Source organism: Pistacia vera, unplaced genomic scaffold, assembly GCF_008641045.1.
Source record: "Pistacia vera cultivar Batoury unplaced genomic scaffold, PisVer_v2 Contig452, whole genome shotgun sequence".
NCBI lineage: Eukaryota > Viridiplantae > Streptophyta > Magnoliopsida > Sapindales > Anacardiaceae > Pistacia > Pistacia vera.
The window spans coordinates 58,730-77,212 of NW_022196282.1; the positions used below are offsets into that span (position 1 = coordinate 58,730).

General features: G+C 39.7%; 1 pseudogene; it reads right to left on the bottom strand.

Moving 5' to 3' along the window:
• Nucleotides 1-6,110: 6,110 nt before the first annotated feature.
• Nucleotides 6,111-18,190, bottom strand: LOC116144709 (annotated as a pseudogene).
• Between the last annotated feature and the right edge of the window lie 293 nt (nucleotides 18,191-18,483).

Genomic DNA, 18,483 nt, shown 5'->3' on the forward strand with positions numbered 1-18,483 from the left:
AAACAGCGAAGGTATGCCTCTAAGCACCTATTCACCACTTCGGTTTGGTCATCCGTTTGAGGGTGGTAAGTGTAGCTAAATTTCAAAGCTGTCTTTGATACTCTGAAAATCTCTTGCCAAAAGTGACTCATGAAAAGTCTGTCCCTGTTCTAAATGATGGTCTGAGGAAAACCGTGAAGCTTCACTATCTCTTTTATGAACACTAAGGCCACCTCTTTGGCGGTATAAGGGTGTGACAAGAGTAAAAAATGGCCATATTTAGTCAATCGATCAACGACAACCAGAATGCTATTGAATCCCTTGGCCCTTGGAAGGCCTCCAATGAAGTCCATTGTCAAGTCATCAAATGCCTGAGTGGGAATAGGAAGTGGCTGAAGTAACCCTGCTGGTTTCAGAGCCGAATGCTTGTTAACTTGACAGATAGTGCAAGTTTTAACAAAATCCTAGACATCCTTCTTCAGGCCCACCCAATAACCCACATTGGCAACCCTTTTGTATGTCTGAAAAAATCCGGAATGGCCCCCTGAAGGACTGGAATGAAATTTAGTTAGTAACTACTGGACAAACGAGAACCTTTAGGCAAAACTAACCTGTCCTTGTACAATAGGCAGCCATGTCGGAGTTTATAGTTGGGTCAGCTGTTGGGTTCCAAAACCAACTCTTGGATCAACTGTCTAAGCTTGGGATCATGGTGGCTTCATTTGCCAAGTCCTCATACTCCGCAAACTGAATCATCGACAGAGAAGATAACTCCGGTTCCTCATCTCATTGGGATAATGCATCAGCAACCTTATTAGTGGTTCCTGGCCAATACTGAATGTCAAACGAAAACCCCATTAATTTGGACAACCATTTCTGCTGTTCCGGGGTCTTAATCTGCTGATCCTGGCTTCTCTAATCTGTTCGAATGATAAACTTCCTACCCAATAAATAAGGACTCCATTTGTGCACAGCGAATACGACAGCCATTAACTCTCTTTCATAGACTGATTTTTGTTTAGCTTGAGGGGAGAAAGCCTTACTTAAGTAAGCTATGGGTCGTTTTTGTTGAACTAATACAGCTCCCATACCATGGTCTGAGGCATCTGTCTGTATCTTGAATGGAGAGTTGAAGTCCGGAGCTGCCAGAACTAGAACTGAAGTTATAGCCTCCTTTAAGGCATTAAAGGTCTGCTGAGCCTCTTGATCCCAATTAAAACAGTTTTTCTTCAGTAGCCTCGTAAGTGGTTGGGCTATGCTGCCATACCCCTTAACAAATCTGCGATAGTACCCCGTTAATCCTAAAAATCCACGAAGACTTTTCACATTAGGTGTGGGCCAGGGAACCATAGCAGCAATTTTTTGGGGGTCTGCCTCCACCCCATGAGCCGAAATTAGATGCCCCAGATATTCCAACTTTTGCTGCTCGAGTAAGCATTTTTTTTTAAATTTCCAACCAATTCACTGTCGTCCAGAATTTGAAGAGCTTGCCAAAGGTGTCGAATGTGGGATTCCAAGTCAGGACTGTATATCAGAATATCGTAAAAAAAAAACCAGCACGAACTTACGCATAACTGGTTTAAAAATGTTGTTCATAAGTGACTGAAATGTTGAAGGAGCGTTGGTCAAACCGAACGGCATAACCAAGAACGCGTAATGCCCCTCATGTGTTCGAAAGGCTGTTTTGGGAATGTCTTCGGCTTTGATACTAATCTGATGGTATCCTGACCGAAGATCTAGCTTAGAGAAGGTGGTTGCCCTCGCCAATTCATCCAACAATTCCTCGATGGTAGGGATTGGAAACTTGTTGGGAATTGTTATTTCATTGAGGGCCCTGTAATCAATGCAGAACCTCCAGCTTTCATCTTTTTTCTTGACTAACAACATCGGGCTGGCAAACGAACTGGTACTTGGTTGGATAATACAGGCGGCCAACATTTCTTCCACCAATTTTTCAATTTCATTTTTCTGAAAATAGGGATACTTATAGGTTCTAATGTTAGGGGTTTGGGCGCCTTCTTTAAGGTTTATGGCATGGTCATGGGTACGGTGTGGAGGAAGTTTGGAGGGTTGGTCAAAAAGGTGCTAATACTCATCTAAGACTGCCTGAACTTGCGGACTGACATCTTCACCTGTGGTCATTAGCTTCCCCTCAATTGAACAACATTCCACTAGAAACCCTCCCCCAGTGCTGTTGATGGATCGTAACATTGATTTCAGGGAGACCACTGACTTTACCAGAGACGGATCCCCTTGTAAACTGACTCTAACCTCATCCACTTCAAACCTCATGGTCAGCTTCTTCCAATTAGCACATACGTCCCCTAAGGAACTCAACCACGTAATGCCCAATATAACATCAGCTCCTCCCAACTCAAAATGAAAGAAATCCTGCCTAATCTGAATCCCTTGCACATCCAAAGGAACCTGTCGACATTCCCTTTCCCGTTTCACCGTGACTCCATTTCCCACCATCACCCAAAATCGTTTCCCTTTTTCCACCGCGGTAACCAGCCTCTCAACCAACTCCTGTGAAATAAAGTTATGTGACGCTCCACTGTCAACCAACACCACTACATCAGTATCCCCAATTTTCCCTTTTACCTTCAAGGTGTGATCTGATGTTATACCCACGATGGAGTTCATGGACAGAGCTAAGTCGTCACCTTCTAGGTTGGGATTTTCGTCATTTTTCAGTGGAGATTCACCCTTCTCAGTTTCATCGTCCTCCAACACCAACAAGATCTGCAATGATTTATTCTGACAGCGATGATTTAGGCTGAATTTTTCGTCACATCGGAAGCAGAGCCCTCTTTCTCGTTTGTACTAGATATCGGCTTCGGACAACCGCCGAAAATTCCCTCCCGATCCATCTCGAAAGCTCACGACTTTAGTTTCCGACGCTCTTTCTCTTCTATCGAGTGCGCGAGATGACGCAACTTGGTTGGATTCTGGTGGTTTTGTTGAGTTGGGCCACTAGGCGGGTCGGGTTAAATATGGATTATTGGGTATCTTTGTTGTGTTGGACCACCACGTAGGCCGGGTTGGATCTGGGCTGCTGGATACCCGTGTGTAACTCTCTTTGGCTAACTGGGCTCTAAAGGGTTTAGGCCGCCGCTTATCCATGACCCAATTTTTTTCCTCCACACGATGGGCTTGCTCAATCACCTCTTGGAGGGAATTAGGCCTCAGCACTCTCAACTCAGCTCTAATTTCTTCCCTAAGCCCATTGATGAAGATTCCCATTAACAACTCTTCACCCAAATCTTTCAACAGTGTTGTAAGGGCTTCAAAGTCTTCCCTATATTCAGTTACGGTGGAGTTTTGCTTCAGCGCCACCAGCACCTCATGTGCAGATCCTTGGAACGACGGCCAGAATCTCGCGATTAGAGCAGCCTTGAACTCTTCCCATGACTTGAAAGGTTCTCGTCCTTTCACCCATTGGTACCAATTCAACGCCCTACCCTCCATGCAAACAGCCGCAGCCTCAACCATCTCCGATGGTCTATATTTGTTAATAGTAAAGTAACGATCTGCATGAAAGGTCCATCCAAAGGGGTCTTCTCTACTAAAAATTGGGAGCTCCAGCTTCTGGGCTTTCCTCTCCTCTTTCCCACTATTCCCGATTGTGTCTTGTCCTTGCTCTCGGCCATCACCAGATTCCGTATTCTCGGAAGTTGACTGGGACTTCTCTTTTTTGCGGTAACGTTTCTCATCCCTCTCATCTCTCAACCTTAACAATCCTCTCATCTCGGTCAAGTATTCTTTAAGGCTACCCACATCAGTCTTAATTGAACTCATGTCCTCCTGCACTGACTTCATCTCTTTTTCCATATTGTCCATCCTGTTATCCATCTTCGATTTGAGCATTTCCCAGCGTGAGACCTGTTAGCAACCTAGCTCTGATACCAATCTGATGGAGCCCCCTTGCAAATCAGTGAATCATAGCAACACACACAACACACAACAAAGAAGATGCACAGAATAGAGGAAATAGCAGATTGCATTAATTGGAACTGAGTGATCATAAACAGAAACAATTGAAATAACAAACATATTCCCAGCAATTCGAGGAGTTGGGGACCTCCCAATCGGACCTATGAATATAATTCTTGATATCTTGCCTCCCTCACTCCCTCCTTTTTATAAGCTAACTATTCTATTCCGTAACTAATTGACAACTATGGTCCATTCTCATAACAACCTCACCGTGCTCTAACAACCCTCATTGCACACCTCACCATCCCTTAACAAACTCACACTCAACGTACCCTTACTCCTATTCCTGCCCTTGGATTTATAGACCTTGTGTATGGGAGGTCTAACAATGATCTTATGGACTGAAATCAGACAAAGAATACTGCACAATTTATTAATAGAAGCACTCTCAATAATGTTTGACTCCTAATCTATCAGAATAATCAAATGTAATCACAAACATCATTGATAATCGAAACTCTACTGAAATTAATGAAGTCATATTTATGCAGATTTTTCACTAAGAAAGCAAACCAAAAAGCTATTGATACAACATTTGCTACCAATGATTTATATGAGGTATAAAAAGTCCACTATAAGATCAGGGGAAACAAAATATCAGTACAAATAAATTTAACCTCATTTTACAACACAATGACCTGTTCTACCGCCCCCAAATTTAAATTGAAAGGCTTTAGCATTTATTTTAACAAGGCTTGTGCAGTGCTCACATTCAACGTTGCAGAATATATAAGATTCTTGAACAGATTCAGTCGCTAGCAACTACACAACTATACAGCTATAAAAAGTACAAACTAAATACAAGCCAAATCATGACATAAAATTTGCAATAAAACCAGATCATTGTGGTTGAAGTGTAGATAACAAGCAGAATTCCAAAATTTCAGTTCATTCACCTTGATGATTGCCTCCAGCAAGAATAATGATTGTGTGAAATAATAATACTTCCAAAACAAAAATTGGCAGAAGCGAAACAACTAATTACAATATCCCTTCAAACACAACTACTGCTTGAATGTTTAAACCCTCAATAAAATAGCACAGATTTGCAAACACAACAGAATGCAATAACCTTGTGCAGATACTTTCACTCATGACAATGTCACCTTAGACATAAAATGATAGAAGAGATGCCATCATTTTTAATAAGGGCATTTCTAAAAGTATGCACAGTAGTAGAATTGAATTATCTTACATATGTAAATTGTAAGAAAAGTGCTGACATAGCAGGTGGAAGTTATTTGAACACAATTATGCAGTGCAGAAAGATAATTCAACAGCTCCTCCACACAGTGATCCTCTCACAATACACAGTCATGCTAACTAAATTACTGACTCAAATTCCAATCTTGAACAGAAAAATGAATGCACATTGGAATTGAGGCTTAGGCAACACACCAACAATATTATCTTCATACAATTTACTAGTTTGAGTTTGAAACTGAGAACTAAATATGTTATATCACAAAGCTTTTAGGAAAATGAACCTCACAACAGTCAGATATCATTAAGCAGATCAAATTAGGAGATGCAACAAAAACAAAAAGAAATTCTATATCGTTATGGGACATTAAAATTCTGTTGCATTACTGTAAATCCATACACAGAACAACACTTTGAATACTAAGAATGCAATTCCTTTTAGAACACCCAAATGCTCTGAGGTTTTAGGAACCTCAATTTCATATATACAACCCAAGAGCCCTTAGTTGGCTTTCTTTATAATAAAGTCACCTAACCTATAAATAAATTAGACAGATTCTAGCCTTCTTTTTTATCTCAAAAATGCAGGCCCAGAAATGCTTCAAAGCCTACAAAGATTCCAAGAAGGAGATGATGGAGAACCTTCTCATTTGATTCTACCATAATTTGTCCAAGCAGACTAATGCTATCACATTTGATTTTACTGTACAATCATATACAATTCAAGAAATATGTTCATACACTGTACTACTTTCCGATTGCCTACATGAGGGTAGAACGAATAGTTAAACTATATCCCGTATATTCCACTAAATATACCGTGAGTAATTATTTAAGCTAAGTCAAGCATCTTTGTTAACAAGTAGTATAAGAACATAATATATTCAATAATGTATACATTAAAAAGGATAATACCAAAATATGCCTGTGATTTCTTTTTGAAACTACTAATTCAATGAATTAGTACTTTACTTGTTTGGAACATCCTCAAACTAAAAATAAATTCTTGCGCCAAGAGTTGGCCACATAAAACCAGAAAGAGGCCAAACACATTTCTAGCGTTAGTTATATACAATATGAAATTTCATGAAGCTCACCTCCTGTAAAAACCTCTATCCCTTGAAAAAGTCCTCTCTCTGTGACTCTTCTCCATAAACAATGCTCGTTCCCTCTCTCTCCTTCTTTTCCCTTTTCAACCGTTCTTCTCTCAATTCTTGTAGCGTCTTCTTCCCTCCCTTCTTTTACTCCTCCTTTTGCACTCTCACCAACCTATCATCCATACAATTCTCAGCATCTACATCACCATTGCTCCTCCGCTCAAGATACCACGCAACTTAACCCCTTTCCCGGCTACCCCATAACCCAGCCTATACTTTTCATCATCTAGTGTCACAACTTTTTTCGACGACTCCTCCTCTTTCCTCATCTTCTTCCTCTTAAACCCATCTTTCTCTTCACCACCCTCTTTCTCCAACCCTTTAATTGGGTCAAAAATCTTAATCCCTTCAAAGAGATTAATATGATTCGACTTTGGTTCATATTTAACATGCTTTGTAGCAGCCTCTCCAGCTGTCTCTTCAACTCATTTCAACGGAGACAAACCACAGGCAGCACGAAGCTGCTCTAAACGAAATTCAGCATCTCGTTTTCTGGCCTGTTCACGCTTGAGTTGCTCTTCTTTTGCAGCAGCCTCTTCGTCTTGACGGACTTTTTCTCTGTTTTCATAATTGTACACATTCCACCGCTTCTGTGGAAGAATATTCAAACCACCATGACCCGAGAAAATTTAACTGCCCGCCCATCCCAAGCTTCATTTAAGAAAATGGCCTTGGAATTGTTTTTCATTTTTTTTTAATTTAGAGAAGATGACATGGCATATTTAGGATTAATTAACTAAATACGTAAAATAGGTTAAAATGAAAAAATTAAAACATATGTGGGCCGAATCAGAAATATAAAAGTTTTTAAAATTTGAAATTTCTCAAAACAAGCCCCACTAACTATTCACCTAGCTTAATCGAAATTCATTAGGGCAAAAACCGATTTCTTGAACCAAAGGGAGACAGTGCGATTTTTGATCGAACCCACAAATTTCCACACCATATTCAATCGTAAACTCAATTTCTTGAACCCTAAACGGAATATAGTCGCGATTTTCGGCGATAAGTCACGATTTTTGATCGATTTCTTAAACCCTAAAATTGATTTCTTGAACCCTAAATAGAATCTACGCGATTTCCGGCGATATAGCCCATATTTCCAATCCAAACTACAAATTTTCATACCAAATTCAATCCAAAACTATGGCTGACACTCACAATGATGAGGAAAACCCAACGCCACTTCGAATCCTAGATTCCGGTGGCGCAAGCAGTTTAATGGTTGCTTCGGTGGATCATTCGATCAGTGAAGGTGGTTGACAGGCAGAGGAGATGCCGGCGGCACAAGAACAGAGGGAAGAATCAGCAAACAGTTCTGAAGACGAGGAGTCAGGCGAGAATTCAGGCTAGGAGGAGTCTTCCGAGGACTCAGGCGAAGAGGAGGAGGCCGGCAAGCACGAGCAGGCCGTCGAAGAAAGGGTTCGTTTTGAACTGTCGCTTAAGCGATCATTTGTATCGCTTAAGTGATTAACCTCTTTTACTCCATCTGCCCAGATCTAAGATCTCTTAAGCGATCCTTTATATCGCTTAAGCGATTGATTAAGTTGAGTCTTGGTCGCTTAAGCGATTTCAGATCGCTTAAGCAATCTTTTCTTAGCAGAATCATAGATATAAGATCGCTTACGCGATCGTTTGTGTCGCTTAAGAGATTCTTTTAGTTTACTCTTGGTCGCTAAAGCGATTTCAAATTGCTTAAGCGATCTTGCACGAGGCAGAGTCAAGATCTCTTAAGCGATCTGAAATCGCTTAAGCGACCACAGTGGTAATTTTTTGTTGATGATATTTTGTTTATTAGTTGTTTTAGTTTATTTTTGTTGCTGACATTTTGTTTATATCGATTGTGCAGATTGTGCGGACCGTAAACTATACAGACTACGAGTTGGACCTTATAAGCGATAAGGTGCCCTACTTCCCTGAAAGGGTGATGGTCAGGTCAAGTTGGGAAGTTTTTGACTAAATACAGGACATTTTAGATGGAATCACGCATGCTAAAAGAGATTTCAGTTGCACTTGTTTCGGTCGGTTTTTAGGACTCGAAAATCATTGGAAAAAGGCATTTTGGGGGCAGGGAGTGCATTACATGTTGCTGCACTCAGTAAGATGCAATAAAAAAAAAACGTGGTTTGTGGTGGGCGGAAAGCCACTACGTTTTGATATGATGGAATATGGCCTGGTGACGGGCTTAGGATATGGGGAAGTGCCAGATAAGAAGGTAGAGGCAGTAAAGAATAGTCGGGGAGCCAAACAGTTTTATAATAAGGTTTTGCAGGGGGATAAGTCTATTACAGCACAGGTATTAGAGAATAGGCTAGAAACAGTTGAATTTACTGATACAGAGAAGATAAAAGTGTGCTTGGTTTCGTTTTTACATTCGATATTATTGGTTGGTGACTCAACAAAAGCTAGTGAGAAAGATTGGTTGTTGTTTGCAAGCAACTTGAAGTTCTTTAATTCTTATCCATGGGGACTGAAATTATATGAGCGAACCATCAACAGCCTAAAAAAAGTAGACATGGCGTTAAAGCAGTCCCAATGGGAGGGGAAGGATAAACCAAGCACGTACAATTTGTTTGGCTTCCCATGGGCAATGCAGGTAAATATTAATAGCTTTTTGTTATATTTTTTGTAACATATGTGTTTGAATTATGATATGGACTGATTTTTTTGTATAATGTAGGCTTGGATGTACGAGGCCATCCTTGTCTTCGCTAAGAAGGGGGTGAGGAGGAGGAGCAACAGTTTGGATGTGCAACAACAATTTCCTAGGATGTTGCAGTGGCATGTCCAGAGGTACACCCATTCGTATTATGAGCAAATAGATGTTGAGATTCAAGCGGCTGGGGTAAGATTAAAGGACTAAGCTTTTGAATATGCAGTTGCTTTAAAATGTCGCTTCAATCTGATTGATTTTGTTTCTTATTGCAGGGAGTCGTCCGTCCCTTTCTCACCGCTACTAGGGCTGAAGCGGAAGAGGACTATGTTAAATCTTTCAAAGCACTAGAGGGTGCAAGCGATGAATAGATAGACCGCCTAATGCGGGACCTAAAAGGGGTCATGCATGTGATGGCAGTTGCGGGGCCACTGCTTCACAACGTGGTTGATGCCGAGGAGGATGAAGCTTTAATCGGTCGGAGGTCCGAAGAGGAGGAGGAGAAGAGGGAAGAAGAGGTTCGTATGCCTCAGCAAACTGATACAACAAATACTGCTTTGCCGAGACATCGGCGTTGGGAGAATAAGGTTGTTGACCTCATAAACGGCCTGTTTGAGAGTTTTACAACAGCCGTTTATGCAAGGTTTGACAAGATGGAAGAGTGCATGAAAAAGGTGGAGAAGAAAGTGGATAAGCTGGGAGAGAAAGTTGGTACAGTGGAGGAGGAAGTTGGTACAATGGAGAAGGAAGTTGATGGAGAATTAAAGGCGGTTGAAGTGCAAACTGGCTTGAAAAGAAGAGCCGGAAGAGCAAGTTTGTGAAATCGCCTTACATGGTAGTGACACAGGTAGAGAAGAAGAAAATTAAGAAACAAATGGAGGAAGAACCAAAAATAGAGGAGGTTGGTGGAGGAAGTGGGGCGGTGATAATGGGGGAGGGCGAGGTGGGAGGCGAAGGAAGCGGGGATGTAAAAATGGAGGAAACGGGAGGAAGTGGGCAAGAGAAATTGCACTCAAATGTCGATTTGTATAGGCCAATAGAGGAAAAGAAAAAACTCTTCTATGCCTATTACAATGGATCAGGAAGTAATGGCCATGTAAACTATAAAGTGTAAGACAGGGGATTATCCCCGGGAATGGTTTAGGAAGTTGTTGACGATGGGCACGTGGCTTGAGGACTCGGTAAGTTATTTTCGCTTAATTTTCCTTATTTTTGACTATGTTTTCCATACTTATCTTGTTGTTTTTATTTGATGCAACACATCGATGAGATATTGGCACTGATGAGGCTACGACAGACTACTAATGGTGATCTGTTGTATCCTGGCTGTGCCATCACTGATGTGGCGTTTGGCCAAAGGCTTGTTTTGGCATATCGCACTTTAATTAAAAATGTCATTGCTAGTGGTGTAGCAAAAGGACCGAAGCGAAAAAGATTGGCCCTAGTACAGTTGGACTGCATCCCTGATGATTTTCATTTTGATGACAGAATTATGCAGTATGTACGGGGGGATCAGCCCAAATATGGCCACAGTTAGACCTTTGTTAAAAGAGTGTACTGCATCATCCTCGTCAAAGAGATGCACTAGATAGCAATCGTTGCATATCTCGAGGAAGGGTTGCTGAAGATCCTTGACTGCAACCCCACTATTTGTCGAGACAAGCAGTTGGAGGTGGAGTTGGAGCCACTGTCTACGTTGTTCCCGCAGATGTTGCGTGATAGCAAGATGTTTGGGCACTTAGGTGATCAAGTACTAACCGGAAAGTGGCCAATTAAGCGCTTTACTGGCCCCATACATCAGTCAAGATAACTTTTGTATAAAACTAACTTATATAATACAATTGTTCTATAAGTTTATTCTAATGCTAATGTCTTCCTATTGTAGTGCTGAATGTGGGGCATATGCCCTGAAATTTATTGAGTTCGACATGACCAGCACCCCGATGGATGGGTTGAATGACGAAACAATGAGAGACTGTCAGGAGGGTTGGGCTGTTGACTGCTTCCATGGGCAGATGAATCCGTTTTGAGTGAGCAGAACCCAATAAAAAGGTATGAAAGTTGGACTTTGAATTTTATAGTTTATGTGATGTTGATGTTAATAGTTGGGTTGTGGTGCTGATGCTGCAGGTGTCATGCTTATATGGAGCTTTACCGAAAGACACGGACTGAGTGAACTTCTCACCTACCCACACTGTAACTTATTTTGCGTGTTTTTTTTTATTTACAAAAGTTGACGTACGGTAGGTTCCTGGCAAACAATGAGAGGAAACTTTTCAAACAAAGGTTGGTTGGCAAGAGGAAAAGAGGCATCTACAATAAAGGCTGCTGGGAAGGCATGGTACAAAACAATGATCTCAGAGAGGTTGCTAGCAAACAGAATTTGAAAACTTCTCAAAGGCTGGTTGGCAGGAGGAGGCATCTATAATAAAGGGATTGTGCAAAGGTGTTAGTGACATTAAACTCTTTGGCATCAAAAATTAAATTAAAGGTAGTGTATAGGAAATTCTTGTGTTGTGGCTCTTTTTGCGGCAGTGTATAGGAAATTTTTTGGATCTGACATTTGGAAGATAATTTTTTTTGTCCATATAAGATATCTCATTAGCAGATTGAGTTTACTATGTATGGTGTGATCATTTGCTTCACCCAAGTCGGATAATGGTTTTTTAGCGTTTTGTTTCATTTTGTGTATCACTACAACATGTGATGTACTGGTGTGATTATTTGATTCACCCAAGTTGGGGCTAATGGTTAGCTTGTCCATATATTTTGATATTTGCCGCATCCCATGCCTATTTTTTATTTTCTGTTTCGATTACATTGATGTCTCTTATATTTTGATTTGTGATGAATTTGATTGATACAAATTCCTTTCGGATTTGGGAGGGGAATGAGTGATGTACAAATGTTTTCCAAATGACTAAGACTTTTCCAGATATGATCGCTTAAGCGATCTCAAATCGCTTAAGCGACCAAGAGTCTATTACGGAGCATCGCTTAAGTGATACATCAGATCGCTTAAGCGATTACCCATCTAGGTAGATGTTCATTCTGCCTTGACAAAGATCGCTTAAACGATCCTAAATCGCTTAAGCGACAGAGACTTGTTTAGGAAGCATTGCTTAAGCGATACATAAGATCGCTTAAGCGATACCTAAGCGATCTTATATCTAGGTAGATATTCATTTTGCCTTAGGCAGAATCATTCTGCTTTGGCCAAGATCGCTTAAGCGATCAAGAGTGTTTTACGAAAATTGCTTAAGCGATACAAATGGATAGCTTAAGTGATTTTCGATCTGGGCATCTGTCGCGAGCTAGCTCGCTTAAGCGATTACCGATCGCTTAAGCGACCAAGAGTAAAAGCAAAGAATCGCTTAAGCGATACATAAGATCATTTAAGCGATCATAGATCTGGACAGATTCACTCTGCCTTGGCTAAGATCGCTTAAACAATCAAGAGTGTTTTACGAAAATTGCTTAAGCAGTACAAATGGATGGATTAAGCGATTTTCGATCTGGGCATCTGCCGCGAGCTAGATCGCTTAAGCGACTAGGAGTAAAAGCAAAGAATCACTTAAGCAATACATAAGATTGCTTAAGCGATCATAGATCTGGGCAGATTCATTCTGCCTTGGCCAAGATCGCTTAAGTGATTTGAGATCGCTTAAGCAATCAAGAGTGTTTTACGAAAATCGCTTAAGCGATACAAATGGATAGCTTAAGCAATTTTCGATCTGGGCATCTGCCATGAGCTGGGTTTACAATTCGTTCAGTAGATTATGACCGTTATTATATTTATATTAAACATATAGTTCTTTTACGTTAGTATGAAACATATAAAGTATTGAAAGTTTATGTCTATGCTAAACATATAGGGTTTGTGATTCGTTCAGTGGACTATGACCGTTATTATATTTATATTAAACATATAGTTCTTTTACATCAGTATGAAACATATAAAGTGTAGAATGTTTACATCTATGCTAAACATATAGGGTTTACGATTCGTCTTTGTGGACTATGACCGTTATTATATTTATATTAAACATATAGTTCTTTTACATCAGTATGAAACATATAAAGTGTTGATGTTTACGTCTATGCTAAACATATAGGGTTTACGATTTATTCAGTGGACTATGATCGTTATTATATTTATATTAAACATATAGTTCTTTTCCAAATGTATGAAACATATAAAGTGTTGAATGTTTACGTCTATGCTAAACATATAGGGTTTACGATTCGTTCAGTGGACTATGACCGTTATTATATTTATATTAAACATATAGTTCTTTTACAAATGTATGAAACATATAAAGTGTTGAATGTTTACATCTATGCTAAACATATAGGGTTTACGATTCGTTCAGTTGACTATGACCGTTATTATATTTATATTAAACATATAGTTCTTTTAAAAATGTATGAAACATATAAGGTGTTGAATATTTACGTCTATGCTAAACATATAGGGTTTACGATTCTTTTTTGTTCAGAACATAAAGGGTGCGTTTGGTTGAATATTCCTATAAATATTATAAATCCTATTCCCAGCATATTTCTTTGTTTAATTATTTAGGAAATATTAGTATTTTTTAAATAAATTTTAGACCCATTAACTGAATTAATTTCATTAATACCGCCTAAAAAGTTTAAAAAGTAACAAAAACACCCCTCACCCACCCAACTTCCCAGATTCCGGCACCACCGACAGCTACAAACAACCGACAATGGCCGGTAATTCACAAATGTGACATTTTTCAGCCATATCCACTGTGGATCTGGCCGAAAAAGACCACATCGGGCCATCATCGACTTTCAAAAGAAATGGCTGATGTTGACGGTCAACGACGGCCAAATTTGGGTATCGTTGACCGAAAACGACGGCCATATATTTGGCCATCGTAGACGGCCAAATATTGCCTTTTTCGTCCATCGACGGCCAGATCTGGCCTTGATCTGGTCTTTTCCGACCACATCTGTGGTCGATCTGGCCAGAAAAGGCCATATCGACGCCCTATCAGCCTGATCCGACCGCTATGCATCATAACGCCCTTTTCCAGTAGGATTCCGATGGTGATGGCCGAAATCTGGGAAGTTGGGTAGGTGGGGGTGTATTTGTTAAATTTTTAAATCTTTCGTTGGTCGATTAAGCGATCGTACTAAGAGGAACTTCATTTACACAGGATCGCTTAAGCGATCGTAGATATTGCTTAAGCGATTCTTTTCTTTTTCACTTGGTCGATTAAGCAATCATGGATCGCTTAAGCGATCATGTGATTGGCAGAATCAAATCTGCCCAGGTGCACGATCGCTTAAGCGATCCGAGATATTGCTTAAGCGATTCTAGTCTTTTTGTCTTGGTCGATTAAACGATCTATGATATTGCTTAAGCGATCCTGTTTGAAGAACCCTTTGTTGCTTAAGCGATATACTTAGTCGCTTAAGCGATCATGGGCAATATATACTTTTCCTGCTTTTCTCCTGAATTTTGACAAACTAAAATTACCAACATGTAATAATTCCATACTTTCTCCTCAATTTGGCAACCTAATTCGAAACTAAAATCACCAACAAATATTTAGACCATGTAACAAGAAATATAAAGAATGATTTATTAAAGGTAACAATAAAATTTATAACATCAATAATTGAAAACAATAACTCATCAACGGTTGGCCTTGGCAACTCCCTGAATTTCATCTTTCTTCGAACCTAATTTTTTGGATCTGCATGTGATTGCTTTTGGCAACTGCTTCTCTTGTGGCTAGGTTGCTTGCAAATTGAGCACTTATTCATCTTCCGAGAAACCTCAAAGGCTGATGGAATATGCTTAACTCTTTTTCTCCCCTTTGCTGTCTTCTTGAATGGCGGGTAGATAATAATGTTACCCATCTCTGGTGGCACTACCCACTGCTCTTCTGGAGGCACCGGATATATCATTTCTGAATAAGCTAGCATATAGTGATCTTTCATATAGAGAGGGGAGCAATGTTCCATGTAAATTCTTGAACCAAAATCCGGCTTCCGTTGGTGTTTCAGTGCTGCTAGTGCATGAGGACAAGGTAAACGTTGAATGTCAAACACTTTATAGCTGCAAGTTTTTCTAACAAGTTTAACTAGAGCATCCGGACCATAGCTGCACACAGTGAACTCTTGAGCATTAAGAGGATAGGCAAACAGTGCATTTGACAGTTCTATACGTTCTCGCAATAATTTTTTAGCTGACAGAATAAGGGTTGTAGTAAAAGTATCTGACTCCGTACGACGCTCATGGAACCACTGCGACAATGTCCTTTGGATTGCATCAAAAAGTGCAACTATTGGAAACTCTCTTTCTATTAACAACTTCGAATTTATGGACTTGGCTATGTTCGTGGTCATGACATCAAACCTTCTTCCAGGAAAGAAAGCTCTACTCCATCGCTCAAAACCAACATCATGCTCAAGATACTTAGCAACTCTATCATCCTTAATTCGGATTTGCTGGAAGTGCTCCTCAAACTCATCAACCAGATAAGCTTTTGTTGGCATGTAGTATGTCTGAAGGAGGCCAATACACTTAAACTTTTGTTTTATGTTCTCACCAAGGTGCCTCATACAGAATCCATGATGTGCTTGATGGTAAATAGTGGCAATCCCCTTCTTTATAGAGTTGTGCCTGTCAGATATTATGCACAACTCATCAGTGTCAGGCACTATCGTACGTAACTGTTGAAAAAACCAAGTTCACGACTCGTCATTCTCAGAGTTAACCACACACCGTGCAACAGGATATGTGTGATTCTCACTGTCTTGTGTAGTGGCCACCAACAATGTACCTCCATACTTTCCCGTCAGAAAGCAACCATCAATAGCCAACACCTTTCTCATGTTTACAAAACCCCTTATAGCAGAACCGTAAGCAACAAAAAAAATATTTAAACATCATATTCCTGTCCCACTTCAAAGTCGTCTTGCTACCTTGGTTTGTCAACTCAAGCATATAACGGTACGCTTCTAATACTGCGTAACCGTGCTCCGGCGTGCCCCTCACAAAATCTTGTGCATGTTGTCTCCCTTTTCAGCATTTCCAGTAACTAATAGTATATCACAACTCTGTGCGCACAAGTCTCTGAATGTTTTTAGGAGATGGACCTTTCCCTTCAACGAATCGACTTTTGACAAATTGTCCAATAACATCAGCGGACGTTTGTTGATGCTTACCTGAAATATGTCCTAAACCACAAGTGTGCTCACAGGTATAAATTTTTCCGACTCCGCCAACCTTCTACAATAAATCCGCCACTTGCACTTTCAGTCATGACATGCAACCGTCACAGCCAATGAATTTGACTTTTTGGTGATGAACTCAAAATTACCTCTCACGACAACAAGTTGTAGCTTCCTCACCACTTCCTCTTTGTTGTCAAATAAATACCCTATGTGCAACTTTGATCCATCCGTAAAAACATGAGCTGATTCATTACTACCTCCAATTGCCCTCTCTGAACCTGCATAAAAGACCATGGTTTTCTCTTCCTCACAATCTACGCCTTCTGCATAATCTGTATTTAAAGGAATCTCTACATCTGTGGGAACATCTACAGGGTCCTCCTCCTCAACATTTTCATTCTGCCCCCTATCACCAACCTCTTCTACAGTGTCCTCCTCACCACTTAATTCGCCGTCTACTCTTGATTTTTCAACTAACAAATCAATGGCCTCGTAGTTCAAATTAAAACCAGGCAAATCTCCGCCTACTTCCTCGTTATCCCCTTCCTTTGAACCAACTTCTAATGGTTTTTCTACAAGAGAAACCCTTAAAATCGGCCTCGAACCATTATCGGCCACATCAATCATATATAACTTCACACTTTCATCCGACTTTAATATAGTAGGAGGTACCTTATAATGTTCAGGAACTCTGCTTAAAACATACTTCACAACTATATCACTACGCGAGCAACTCAAATTACCTCTTCTAATTATTTCATCAATCAACTCATCAAAACTAACCATTGTGCTCATAGCAATTGGTATAACTTCTTTGCTCTTCCCAATCCACTTCCAGCTACTTTCTTCCTCCACCCACTCACCAAAATATTCAATACGCAAAACAACTTGTCCTATGTGTAATAATAGCCAACTGCCTTTAATGCAAGAAAAAAAAAATTCTTAAATATTGTACTAAGGGTTCAAATATTTTAAAAAGAATATGCACAATCGCTTATATGGTCTGCTATATCGCTTAACCAATCATGGTTATTTATACTGGATCGCTTAAGCGATACACTTGATCGTTTAAGCGATCCAGTATAAATAACCATGATCGCTTAAGCGATCTTATGCCATTTATTAATCGCTTAAGCGATCTGCTCCTATACACCAGACTTTTACCAGATCGCTTAAGTGATCTATCTGCTGCATAGTTGATCGCTTAAGCGATCTATCTGCTGCATACTTGATCGTTTAAGCGATCTATCTGCTGCATTACCAGACCTACCAGATCGCTTAAGCGATCCATCATACCCAGAATACATTTTTAGTCATCTCCACCTACAATCGATCCATCATACCCAGAACAAATTTTCAACAAATTTCACTCCTTTCAACTTGCATTACATCAAACACAACCCAACAACCTAAACAACTAAATCAAAATCATAACCCATACCCCATCCATTATTAAATATTTGTAAATCTAAATATAAAATGTAAAAAGGAGATACACATACTTAGACGAAATGTCAGAAGGAGGAGGAGGTGGATCTTTGGCGGAGAAGATGTTAATGGTGGAGGAAGAAGAAAGTGTTAATGGCGGAGAAACAAGAAGATATAGAGGAATGAGGAAGAAGAAGATGTAGAGGAAGGAGGAAGAAGAAGAAGAAGATGCAGAGGAAGAAGAAGTTGTAGACGAAGCTAAGAAGAAGAGAAGAAGATGCAGATGTAGAGATGCGTTAATGGCGGGAGGAAGAAGAAGGTGTTTGGGTTTGTTTGCAACAATTTCGGGTTTTTGGGAATATAGTATAATTTTGAAAAGATTACATAATACTTCATCAATCCTAATTAAGCACTAATTACCCTTAATCAATAATATGACTATTTAGTTAACACTTTAAAATTTGATAGCCTTTTAATTAAATGCAAACTTCAGATGACCTTTTAATAAACTGTCCCCCATGACCTCCCATAATTCAAAATTACTGTAACTTGACAATCACCTGAAAATCGTTGTATACAAGATAAATAAGGTTTAAAAAAAAAAAAACTGTAAATTAAAAGTCTAGAAGGATATCTTCGTATGCATAGATTATGCCCTTACAACTTCGAGTAGATACAAAATTGAAAATCGAGGAAAAAAACAATTGCATCTGTTTATACAGTAAATTGATCAATAATTGTGTAAATTGAGTCTGTATTATACAATAAATTGATCGAAATTTGTGTAATTGAACATCAGGAACTCAAAAAATCAAATAGAAGAAAAAAGAAAGAAAGGAGGAATTG